This window comes from Crocodylus siamensis, chromosome 3 (assembly GCF_052110815.1).
Source record: "Crocodylus siamensis isolate JL-2025a chromosome 3, ASM5211081v1, whole genome shotgun sequence".
Classification (NCBI taxonomy): Eukaryota; Metazoa; Chordata; order Crocodylia; family Crocodylidae; genus Crocodylus; species Crocodylus siamensis.
This window is the reverse complement of record NC_143397.1, coordinates 180,465,382-180,478,685: the sequence shown is the minus strand read 5'-3', so window position 1 is coordinate 180,478,685 and position 13,304 is coordinate 180,465,382. Positions and strand designations below refer to the sequence as shown.

At 40.4% G+C, this 13,304-nt stretch overlaps 1 protein-coding gene across 1 annotated transcript in view; it reads right to left on the bottom strand.

The window, feature by feature from the left end:
- LOC149869182 (desmoglein-4-like) overlaps nucleotides 1-4,236 on the bottom strand; it is a 55,996-nt gene extending 51,760 nt beyond the window's left edge. The window contains exon 1 of the mRNA XM_090039873.1: nucleotides 4,038-4,236. The gene's annotated coding sequence lies outside the window, so the exon portion shown is untranslated. The remainder of the gene's footprint in view (nucleotides 1-4,037) is intronic.
- Between the last annotated feature and the right edge of the window lie 9,068 nt (nucleotides 4,237-13,304).

Sequence of the window (13,304 nt, the reverse complement as noted above, 5' to 3'; positions counted from 1 at the left end):
TAGCTATTGAAGAGAGTAGTTATGGCATTCTCTTCCTCCCACCCACCCACCCACCCAATAACTAATGGGTAATGTTGTATTTATAATGGTGATCACTGTCTTAACTTTTTCTATTGGTAGCTTATGTAAAATGATCAAGAAGTTCCATGCAATCCAGCAGAAAGCATTTCCAGGTGGTTTTCCCCCCTTTTATTTAGCTCATTGCAAAAAATGTCCTGGTTCTAGACCTGAAACATTGTCTTCAACAGTCTCTGAATCAATATATATTTCAGTGCCTTCTATAATTTAATATTAGACTGTCAAAATTATTGTCTGCTTTTACAAGTGGAATTGTAGGTATCTGAATTCTGTGCATCTCAGCCTGGGGCCCATAATACAATATGGACGCATCTACTCAAGACACTTAATGCACAGTAGCCTAATAACACTAAGCAGCAGTGTGCCAGGCAACAACTGTGCTAATACTCTACTGCATAGTAGTATTAGACTACTGCGCAGTAAGCATCAGAAAAAAACCTTTTGCTGGAACTACTGTGCAGTAACTGTAGTTACTGTGCATTTAATTAGTACTTCATTGAGCAAGTACTAAACTAAATGCGCAGTAACTACTATGCATTAATGAACCTGTAGGTACACCCACTATCTTTCTTTATGAGATAATATAGTGATATAATTTTCCCTTTCCTGACTTTATAAAGAGGCACTGGTGGTGGGGCATGCAGCAACAGTGGAGCAAATGGCAGCAGGCTAGCCAACAGAAGGAAAAGAAATGCTGTATTGGCACAGCCCTCACTTAACCGCCTGCTGTGGACAGGCATGCCCAGTGCGGCCCTAAACCCTGCCCACCCAGCCCCCAAATTCCCTGTCCCAGCAGGAGTCCTACAACACAAGGAATTGGTCCTGTTTTCTGCATGGTTATTTCTGGAGCTCTTCTACCATTGCTGGAGCACTTCAAAGGGCATATATATTTGTCCACTCATCCTTTGAAGCGCTTCAAAGCGTAAGTAATCCACACCCTCTGTAGAATTAGATAGCATACACTTATGTATCATGTGAATGAATTCACATTATATACATCTCTTTCTCTTTCACAAGTACATGCTGTTGCTGTCAAATGTTAAAGTTGGATTTTGACTGTGAGTTGCTTCTGCACTATTAGCAGAGCCAGAAAATACACAAAAACTGGCACTGGTCCAAACTTTCATTTTCCTCTGTATGTGAAACAAACCCATGCATTTGCAAAAAATCTTTGGATATTGAAAATGGAAGGAAGGAGGGAAGAAAGGAAAATGACTGGTATACATAATGAAGTCACTAACGTAAAAAAGATTGTGAAAACTCAGAATGCCTTATTCATTGTTAAATATAAACTGGTGAAACAAGATAAAAATGTTTCACTATGTTAATAAGTTACCAACTGTTGATTTCTTAAAAGTCTGATAAATGCATACAATTATGCAATGAATAAAAGCTGATGAGAACAGAGGGGTGTGGCTTCTCAATACCCTGCACAAAGAGACTCACCCAAGAACATATTCAACTACCCAGGAAACCGATAAACAGTTTCTATACCTCACACAAAATGACAAAGCAGAAATCTAGGGCACTAATCAGAATGATGTTAGGCTTATTTCAATAGCATACATGGGAAATATATATATATGACGTACTAACCTAAAATAACCTTATTCAAACCTGGAGGACAATTTACACAAACATTGCCCAAGCATTGTTTTGCTTATCCAGAAAAGATGCACATATTGGTAAAAGCCTATTCCAACTGGTCATTCTTGCAAAAATAATTTGCATTCTGACAATAAATAATCTTTCTATCTTTTCTCTTTTAGATTATGGTTCTCAGGAATCTCAGTCCCCTGCTCTACCACAGACTTTCTGTGTGACCTGGAAGTCATTTAGTCTGTGCTACAAAATAGGGATAATATGCCACCCTACCACCTCACGGGATTATTGTGAAGATAAATCCATTAAAGTCAAATATTATAGCTTTAGGAGTTGCTATAGAGAAGCAAGACAAATTTAATGAAAGCCCCTCTGTAATATTGCTCCTCTGGTACTACTGACAAGGCCAAGAAGATGATACAATGGGTATCATCATTAAAAATTCAAGCAGGCTGCAGAATTGGAGAGGCCCTTTTTTCCTCTTCTGCTTATTTCAGTGTCCCTGGGAGACTGCACCACCCCCTTTATAACATGCATACACATGTAATCTTCCCACCGCTTGAATAACCCACATTCCATTGGCTCCATGTCCCACAGTATTATCAGCACCAAGGGTACAGTACTTCTGTGGACTTGACACCTAGATGGAAAAGAACCCTTCAGGTTCACCCAGCCTGTTCTTGTACAGCTTGTAAAACCAGCTAAGGTGCTTGTGCTGCAGCTGCTTGTGTGAGAAATTCCACAGAGATATATGAGGCAGCAAAACACGACCAGCGCCTAGCCTATCATTAGCAGATTATGAATTCAGCTAACAAGGAGACATTCATACCTAGGAAACTAACTGTGCAAGCCACAGCTACTGCCTTTTGTACCGGTTTTAAAGCCTGCCAAACATTGGTTATGTACATACTTGGAAATAAAGGGGAGCTATGAGTAAATTTGGAAGTAAACTAGGTTGGGTGTTTTCACAGAAAGGTGTAAAGGGCACCAACCTATGCTAGGAGGGGCTACAGTTTGGAAGACAGTTAAGGACACAAGCTTAGGAGGGTGTTCCCAACTCTGCCCAGCAGTTCCACAAAGGGAAACCAGATGTGCATTGCATCAAGCCAAAGAGGGCATGCTTCTTTGAACCATGTCCTCAGTCACTGCATCCCCAGCCACAATAGAAATGACATTCTCTAGGCTTATGCTAGTTGGCTACAGATACACTGGCGATGTGTAGGGGGTGCACACAGGTGCACATGCACCCCCTGAGATTGGCAGTGTGGCCCCTGGGAGTGCCAGCCACGAAACCAGAAGTGCCAGCAGAAGTGCACTTCTGGTTTCACTGCTGGCTTGATCAGCTTCTGGGGAATCCCCCTGCCCCCATCAGCGATCTGGTGCCCCCACAGACTTGGGATCACCCAAGTACCTGGTGTTTGAAAAGTTGTAGGCTTTATACACTGCTGCAATTCACCCCTGGAAAGGGGTTGATTGCTGTGGACCAACAGGAAAACATACTGCATTTTTCACTGTATTTTTCACTGAATTACAGGAAAGCAAACTTGGTTTGCACTGCAGATGAAACCATGCTAAGGAGCAAATTCTGCCCTCAATTACACCAGCATAAAATTAGATTAACCCCTTCATCGTAGTGGAATTACTCCATATTTATACAGTTGCTAAAGAGAACACAATTTGGCCCAGAATTTTTCATTCATTTTTGAAACTGCAGACACAACTCTACCTTCCTATTGCATCAGGACAGGGTTATATGAAATATTTATTTCTGTAATCTTTCAACTCTTTTTTTCTTTGAAGCTGAGGAAGTTCACACAGATAGGAATTTCTGGGCACACCTCTAAATTGCACATGGTTCATTCTCACAAACTGAATTATAGCCACAACAAATTCAAAAACTTTCTGTTTTCAAATAAGAGGAAGCCTGCAAAGAATTTACTTTATCACCAGATGTGCCTGCACGAGTATTTTAAAGAAAGGCAGAAGAAATTTTCTTTCCAACAAAGATACCTTGTTCCTTTCAGAGCAGAGAAATGTAAAACAATACATACAAGATATGGACTGGAAATGTTCAGTGAACATTGTGAGTGTATAAGTATTTTCTGAGAGAAGAGTATTTTAACATAACTTCTGAAATAAATACCCTTCCAGATATTTCATAGAGAAAGGTATAGAAAATAACAATTTTAATTACAAATGGTAGAAGAGAATTGTATAGGTAGAGTATATGCAAAGAGCTTCCTTTTAGTGAAATCATGTTCTACCTTGCCATATTTTGAAAGGATCTTAGAAACTAAAGAAAGAAGGCAAAAATTGCTAACGCCATGACTTCTGTTTGCCAAACAGCTAATACTTACAGACTTTCTAACTGGGTGCGGAGATATAATTTGTTCTTTTGGCTGTGTCTTCTTGGGCAACAGCCAAAATACACTCCCATCTCAAGTCAAGTCAACATGATTTAAAAAATCATTTATTTGAAGCTGTTAGTTCCCATGAATGGGCTTCCATCTATTAGCACTCCAAAATTCAGTTACACTGAGAAGTGATTAAAATATAAAAATGTGGGGAGTCTTCATAAAATCCATAAAAGTTAGAACGCAGTTAGAATGTCTAAGTTCTTAAGCAACGTACCCTTGTCTCAGGATGAGTAATCAAAATGGTTAAAGCATGTAAGCATCCATGTGCAAGGTACTGGAACGGCAAGCTCAGACAAGCTGTGCATTTTAAGGACTTCCAATTAAAAGCCTCATTGCAGGTGTTATTTTCTTTGTGCAAAATCTGAAGCTTAAGACTTTAAATGGGAAAAAACCAACCTGTACCATGAATTTCAGCCCTTTTCATATTATTTGACAAAAATAATGAGTATTTTTAGAGGCCCAGCAAAGAAACATAAGGACAAAGATGTATTTCTCAAAGACAACTCTTTTTTTTAACATAATCATATTTGGACTTCTCTTGCCTAGCCTGTAAGTCTTCCAAGGATTTCAACATGTAGTGTGCCTTTGAAGTGCATTGATTTTGTCTTCTAAGTACCAGATACATTCCCACCCATTAAACTGGCTAGTGTACTCTGGCAGGTTAAAAAGAAAAAGTAAAATGCAAGAACTACAAGCTAATTTACAGACACATAGCTGTCTAATAGATGAAATCAATAATTGGAAAAGTTTTTATGCAGGGGAATTAACTGAGTGAATTGTACCATTAAGGTACATTGAAGTTGAGAATAAAGGAATTTAGGGGAGTAAGGTCCTTTCCCAAATACTTTTCTGGGCATAGATCAGCAGTTCTCAACTTGAGGCCCCCCTCAGACCTCTTAGTTTTTACTCTTTCTGATTATAGAAAAATAATAGAGCAACTCTTCTGCTGCAAAGAACCCAGAAAGATCACAACAAGTCAGAAAGTTTCTGACACTGTGGATTCCTATTTGAAATCTCTGAGTCTTTCTTGTGAATCATATTTGGAAATAGGGATAAAGGACTTGAATCTGCATGTGGTACTCCCACTTACAAGAAAGGGGGCAGGGAATGGACATGGGAAGGTAGATAGCTTTGACACTACTCTATTCGGTCACAAGAGATGATTGGATATCAAGGAGGCAGGTAGTGATATACTGCACCCTATCATTAGAAATGGGGAGAAGTAAAGGAAATGTGTTCCACTGGGGAATCTTTGCATAGGGTCTGGTTAAATTTACATACTATCCCATGCTCAGGGCTGTTCATAAGGGTACAATGAAGCTCAGAAATAATAGGGGGTCATAGGTCGAACTCTTCACCCATTCTGCTGAAAAGCTAACTGTGGTAGGTCCATGGAATTTTTCCTTTGTTGCAATTTTGATAGTTTATTCCTTGACTTTTATTATGGGCATACTTTTCATCTGATTGCAACTAAGTGTAAATATTCAGCATGCAGTCACGTGATTTTTTTCTGCTCCCAAAAGAAATATTGCAAGAATTTTTAAAATAAAAGTTGTCATTCTGCTCATCACCTCAGATAGCCTATGTGTATGTGAGTATAATATGGGAGAAAGTATGTTTTATTTGAACTGTAGATGTTTCAGCATAAAAAGCATTGCAGGGAAGTTGAGAAGAGCTCATACCTTTTATATGGTAAAGAGTTAAGATGTGTTAGCAAACTTTATATATTGCAGTCCTTTATATTGTAGTTGGCTAGTATCTCCCTGTTATAAAACCTCTATTTCTTTGCACTGTATTCCACAAAATGTTTTCTTTTTTCATGCCCAATCTATAAGCAGGTTTATTTTACTAATTGTCTCAGTGAGAAATGAGGTCAGGGGGATCCAACTGAGAATGGTGCAACCACACCACAGATGAGCTGACTCTGCTTTGCCCTGAGGCAAAGGAGGCATGGATAAACACAAAACACCCATTTTATGATGAACAGATATCTACCATCAGCTTTTTCACTAAAGAAAAATGACAAATAATTCTTTTAAATGAAATAAAAAAGAAATCATATGATGTCCAACACTAAAACAATGGAACTGTCAAGACTTGTATTCTCTACGTTAACAGAATATTAGTGTTACAGATGCTATAGACCTACTGAATACACAAAGATTACTGTTCTGACTTCAATAGTGTTCAGTGTAGCTTAATAATAGTGACTGTGTTACCAGCTCAGTGGATAATCTGAAGCAGTGGTGCTCATACTATGGCCTATGACTGGATTTGGCCCATAGAGCCATTCCATTTGGCTCACGAGGCTCCCTATGGATCTGGAAATTTGGCAGTGGGGGCATGGTGGCAGCATAAGCTGCCTTGGCAGAGACCAGGGCCATAGCAATTAACACTACCACCATTTTCCTGCTACCAGATTTCAGGACCCATACAGAGCCCCGTGGACTGGATAACATGGTTCCATGTGCTGGCTCATGCTGGCACATGATGGAGTCAGCCCACAGCCATATGTGACACATGGAGTCAGACCCTATGCTAGTCCCCCCGTGCTCAGGATATGGCCCGCAGACCACGCCCATGCCACTTACCCAGCCCCCAGGGCTGGATGGTTAGAGCACCACTGATCTAGAGCAGGGATTTTCAAACTGTGGTTTGCTGATGGTTTTGTGAAGCCATTTATTACTCTAGGTATGCTGGTCAAGGAGATATTTTCTATGATATCCTGAAAGTTGAAAAAGTCTCTTGGTCCAGAAAGTTTGGAGGATACTACCTATGCAAATGAAAGATAGCAAGAGGTAATTAATTCAAACTTCCAAAATTGAAATAATTCAGGTACCTCTTTTTGTAGTTTTGCCCTTAGGGAATAGCACAGACTAGTTTGACACAGTTCAAAAGGCATTAGCAGATGAAGGGAGCTTAAAATGTATAAAAATATCTTTCCTGACCATGGAAGAAGCCTTGACCATGGAACACTGTTTTATGTGAAATGGCTGGTGACAAAATAACTCTGTCACTGCTCCTGAGAGAACTGAACCATACATTCTCAAGTGAAGCCAGGCCATCTGAAGTGTTCACAGGAAATTGCAGGAGATCATGTTATTTTGCCCTCAAAGTGATGGCACCCTCAGAGTGATGCGTTTGGGTACAAACACACTGGGTTTGTACCTGAAAGCTTGCAAAGAAGAATTTTTTTCAACTATTTTAGTTGAGCTAATAAAAGATATCAGATTTACCCAAACAATCTTGTCTGCCTGCGTCCTTAGATCAACACGGCTTCAACCAATAACCTGGTTACATATATATTAAGTTCCTTTTATCCCATCTTGGCATGAAGAATGGATTGTATGATTCTTATGAAAAGACAACTCAGGGCTACTATGTGTCAATATTATGAATTCTATTTTATAAAAAGTCACTGAAGTATTAAGCAGAACTATTATAATAAAAGTTTTAATTTAAAAGACCTAACTTAAAAATATGCTTCACATGACTTTTCAATATTTTATATACTGACAAGAACCTCTAGACAAATATGATTGTGGTATCTGTAGGTGTTATAAGGCTTAAGACCCTTTCTGACTGACCCTCAGCTTATTGGCAGCGGCAGGGTGGGACCTAGAATATGTCACCCAGGTCTCCTGATTGCTGTTTCTTCTTGCCTGCGATGACTTTGATGTTATAGTACTGGGAGCCAGTTCCCCCACTGGTGTCCTTCCTGACCCACTCTGACTTCTTCATGGGGCTCCAAACCTCCCTTTTACGCCACCCTAACCACTTCTGGCCTCCGGAAAAAGATGATCAGTGCTGAGGCTTACTGGTGTTGCCCCATTGATATGGGTCAAAATAGCAGTCCTTTGCGGTAGCCTGTAACAAGGCCAATTTCTGGTCTGGCCCCTCTCTCTTTGTAATGTTAGAGGGTTCACAGATGCTCAGCCCCCCTGAGAGTCCTTGGATGGGTAGCCCCCTTAATTCTAGAAAAATATGTAACTCAGCCCTAAAATTATAACAAACAAAGGATGGTAGCAGACACTGCTATACTCCTGTCCTTCTTTCAAGGTGATTGCTCCCTAATAGAGTCTATTTATCATAAGTCCAATTTACTTATATTGGTCCTTGCCACCTGGGGACAACCAATCAAATCACTGGCTCTTCATTGCTCTCCGTCCCATTGCTATGGGCTCTTATAGGCTGGCCCTGGATCCTTCCTGGCCACAGACCCTCTCTCTGAGGGATTAAAGTCCTGGAGTACAATCCCTGTGTGTCCTTCACTTCTGTCCAGGGCAGGGTCCCTGTGTGGGAGATGCCCCCAAACCCAGACCTGTCACCCTCTCCACAGCCTCCCTGGTCACTTCTGACCTGACTCTTTTCTCTCTGTATTAGCATCACCTCCGTCCACTCCACCATCCCTTGCAGGCTGCTGTGGAGAACCAGCACTTCTCCAAATGCTGTGTGGAGCAGACTGATGTGCTGGCTCTGCTCCAGCCACCTGCTGCTCCCTGTCCAGGGTCTGCCTGTCTGACATGCCACAGGCTTTCCCACAGGGCCCCTCACCAGAGCCAGAAGCATCTCCGTCTGCACGCTCCCCGTCAATCCAGAGGACAAGGCCATGCTGGAAATGTTGTGTCGGTCTCAGCTTGCCGCTCCTGTGTGTTGCCTTGACTGAAGTAGGTAGGCGGTGCGGGTCACTCTTTAGGCTCTCCTCTACCCTTTTACAATGATATTGATACAAGCCTTATTTTGGTTATGCCGGATTCATAAATCATTGGGTCCTATTATTAAGTTACCACATGTAATAACATAGAAATGTTCTGTTTTTGCAGAAAAGTTATGCATGGACTTGTTTATGATGCTGCCACCTTCAGGAATCATGCACCAGGTAAATCTACAATATCTATAGTTTAGTTCAAACTCCAGAGTGAAATTCATATCTGAATCTAAGGCTTGGTACAGCCATTGAGGAAGCTTAGGAGAGGTTAAATCATGTTAAAAATGGCCATTTGATCTAACTTAGTTCGCCCAGTGCAGACCTTACATTTAGATCCCTAGTTAGGTTTATCTAAGTGCAAACAGTACAGAAGCTCAGAAAGATTAGATCAGGGTAAAAATGGCCAACCCAATCGAAGTTAACTGTATGTCAGAGGTAGAGAGGTAGTCTAACTTAGATTGAATTCAGTGAGACCAATCTAACGGTACCCAGTGCAGCCCTAGGACTGGGAAAGCCCACCCTCTGGGACCAGGTTATTCTTTGCCCCCCCCCAGTTCTTCACCCCACCCCTGATGAACACCCCTCCACTATGAACCAGCAGCCCCACTCTAAGCCTGCTAAACTCCCCATCCTGCGTGCTGTTCCTGGTGCTGGTTTTATTGGCATTTGCCAGTGCCAGAAGCTAAGGAAGTAAGTCAGTGTAGGGGGAGGGGTGGGCAGGATGGGTTGTTTGTGCGGGGTCCAGGGACTGGGGATGGGGGACCCATCCTGCCAGCCCTTTGATCTGCCCATCTCTCCTCCTACCCTGACTTACTTCAGTCAGGCTCCCAGAACCAGTGAATGCTGGTAAAACTGGCTTCAGAAGTGGTTTGTGAGATCAGGGTCAGTTGAGCTGCATCAGGGAGGGGGAGGTTAGGGAGGTGAGGTAGGTCCAGATTGGGGGGCTTAGCATGAGCCCCACTTCCCCCTTCAACTTCTGCCATGGGCCCCACTCCCCCCTCCCGATTCCACAACCCCTCCCCCCGCAAACCCTGCTTGGTCTCTGACTCCCACCCCACAACTCCATCACTAGTCTTCTCCCACATCCTGATTTACCTTGGCTTAGGTGACCAATTTTTAACTTGATCTAACCTCCCTGAATGTTTGTGTACACAAAGTAGGTGTACACAGAACCTAAGCTAATGTCATTTGGCATGCTTGTAACATCAATTTAGATTAATCCTTGATTCAGAGTCTTTTACAGATCATTTCTACTTTTTGCCTGCATAATGTGAGGCTAAGCCATCCTGAAGCTACCTACTATAAGCTGGCTTAATTACTGTAATATAATGAGAAGATGTCAGAACGGTATCATGTAAGGCAAGTAGCAGAAAGTTATACAAACATGTAAAAGAGTTCAGCTTATACTCTATATGTTTTGACAAATGCTTTCTGTATACATTCTACCAACTTGGATCAAGACAGTCTAGAGGTTTAATGATATCTTCTAAGCAGCCTACAGGAAGGGAAAGTATGAGGTTGAATTAAACAAGAAAGTTTTTCCTATCTCTTAATTTTCTTTTTTAAATTTCAAACTATATCCTATATTTAGGTGGAGATCTAAGTTCAAGTCCCTGGCCTAGCAGTTTGCTACATCCCAAGTAACTGTTCTAACAACTAGTCTCAAAGTCATTCTTTTCCTGTTGGATTTGGTCCCTTTGAATTGGCCAGCAAAACTGACTTGAGTCTGATTTAAGCAAAGCAATGTCTGAACCTCAATTTCACAACTCCCAAGTGACTGCTCTGATCACTGGACTATGTATTACAGTAGCTTGCTTTCTGATTTTTTATTAAAGTCTATCCTAGATCTAAGAAGCTTTTCTTGATCAACATTTCATGAAAACTAGCATGCTCCCATGAAAAACTTTGAGTTTGCTGAATCAGAGTTTTCCGACAAAAAGTTTTTGTCAGAAAATTCCCAGAGTTTCAGCACAAAACAGTCTTTCTTGAAGTATGGTAGAAGCAGTCATGGTCCATCCTTTCATAGATTACATGCAAGAAAGTCTCTTATGCAAAAGTGTATATATATGAGATGTTCTTTGGAGCATCTACTGACTGTTCAACTGCAAGAGAAAAATTCACAGTCTGCCACTGAAGGTTCAATTTTGTAAGATGCTGAGTGCTCTCACTTCAGTACTTGACTTTAAGTATGTTAGTAGTGTGTTCAGTTTAATTAAGTTAAGCATGTGCTTAAGGGCTATCTTAGGCTAGAGCAAGAATGCTCAGTTCCTTGCAAAATAAAATCTTGTGTGAGTATTAAGGAATCTAATTTAGTATTCATCTCTTCAATTTGCCAAGAGTCTCTGTTTGGTGGGTAGTATACAAACTTCCATTAATGCCACTATGGCGTGTGTGTGCCGGTTTGTACAAAGCTAGAGACAGGTATATTTTTAAATATTCAAAATAGTTTTTCTCCACAAAACATTTAGCAAGTTCTTTTCTTTTACTCAAACTATGTTCTAGATGAAGTTAAAGTTTGCATGTCAGCATTTTTATTTATGACTTGGCCTATAACTAGGGAGCTACTCAATTCTCAATTTCATGGATTTTGTGGAAATCATGAAATTGGGCATTGTCTGTGAAACCGGGCAATGTCCATGAAATCCGTGAAAAAAAACCTAGTAAAAATAAAATGCTGGCTCCCCAGTGGCAGTCAGTGGTCTGCATGGCTGCTGCAGCCTGGCTCCCTAACCCTAACCCTGACCCATTGCCACTGATTGTCTGAGAAGGCTGCCTGTCATGTGGCCCCCACCCCTTTCCAGTCAGCAGCGAGGGGGGGGACCATATGATGAACTGATTTCTCAATCAACCAGCAGTGAGGGGTGGGGCCACCAGGGCCCCTTGGCCAATCGGAGATGTGGGGGAAGGGACCCTGCTGCAATTAGTCTATGAAAATGATGTCCAGCCCTGCAATCTGCCTGTGAAATAGGCTGCCTACCTCCTTGATTTCCATAGGTTCCTACTTATACATTTGCTTATAAACCTAATAGCTTTCTTGCACAGAAACTAACATGCACTATAAAAATAGCTATGGATTTATGAAATCTGGTGATTTATTTTGATTGCAAGCAGTATTCATTACTTCTTTCTTACATTTACTTCATGTTCTTTTAAATGTTTAGTAAAGTTATGTTATCAGCATGTCATCACCACATGAAAATCCTAAGAATAATATAATAATGGAATAGTGGAAACAGCATAATACAAAAATTTAAATAATAATGATAATAAAAAAATAAAAATAATATCACATTCTCTGTTAAAATTCACCCAGTATATCAGTTTACATAAATTGGTCTATTTATATTATCCTATATAATATAAATGATATATTCACTGGACTAATTTTCTTACAGTAAAAAACATGCATTAAATAGAAATTTCATATATTTCTACCATTTGATGTTCTCAGTTTTATATTTGCATATAGGGAGTTAAAATATTGTTTGGCTTTGGGATGCCTGAAACATTACGTAAAAGAACAAGATTTCACATACAATATTAATTTGGCATGCTCCTGAATTAGCATGGAGAGTAGCATAGAGGCAGATTAATTAAGGGACAGAGAGGTTGCATCTTGCTCCAGCAAGCCAACAGGGCCATATATAGCTTCTTGAAGTCAAAAGGCGACTTCTTTATTTATTTCACTTGAAATTGGATTGGATCCTAGCAGAGAAGTAATACAGGATACAAGAGTCTCAATATGCTGTCATCTTCTAACAGTAGGCCACTACTTAGTGTTCTAGTTTCGGTAGCTATAAAAGGACTTTGTCAACATAAGTACACGAATGTGTAGTCTTTCAGTGAGAGACCTAGTCATATCTGATGAAGAATGTCTTGCATTCAAAAGCTTGTCTAGCTTTATCCCAACTATATAGTTGGTCCAATAAAAGATATTACCCTAAGCAATCCTTGCCTCTCACATAATTTCTGAACCATCATGGTTACATCATCACACTTGTGCTACTAGTCTTTCAGTTAAATAAATGTATAAAATTCTGAATCAAGAAAGCTGCAATGTATGCTTTCAAAGAGTTCTGCTCCTTAAGTATGGGTGTTGTTTCTGCATTAAAAATAGCTAGGCCCAGATCCTGTAAGATGTCAAGTGATACTTACATCGTTTATTTGGTATATAAGTCACTAGATATGATTCTATTCCATCCCAAGCAACAACCAAAACTATAATAAAGTTCCTAGATTACTTATGCCCCTACCTTAGCCTGAAAAGTTTCCCGACAGACTGGACATAGCCTACTGTGCATACTGAGGACATAGCCTACTGTGCATACAGCAGGGCCACCTAGTAATCTAATTCCATTTATATTTTATTGCTATCCTATCCCATAGGACAATTATGTAAGTTCTACATAAATGCCCAAAGCCTTACTCAAAGGAAAGACACATATAACAATTGTTTGATATCAAAATTAAGCCTGTGGGCAGAATGACACTGACAGCTG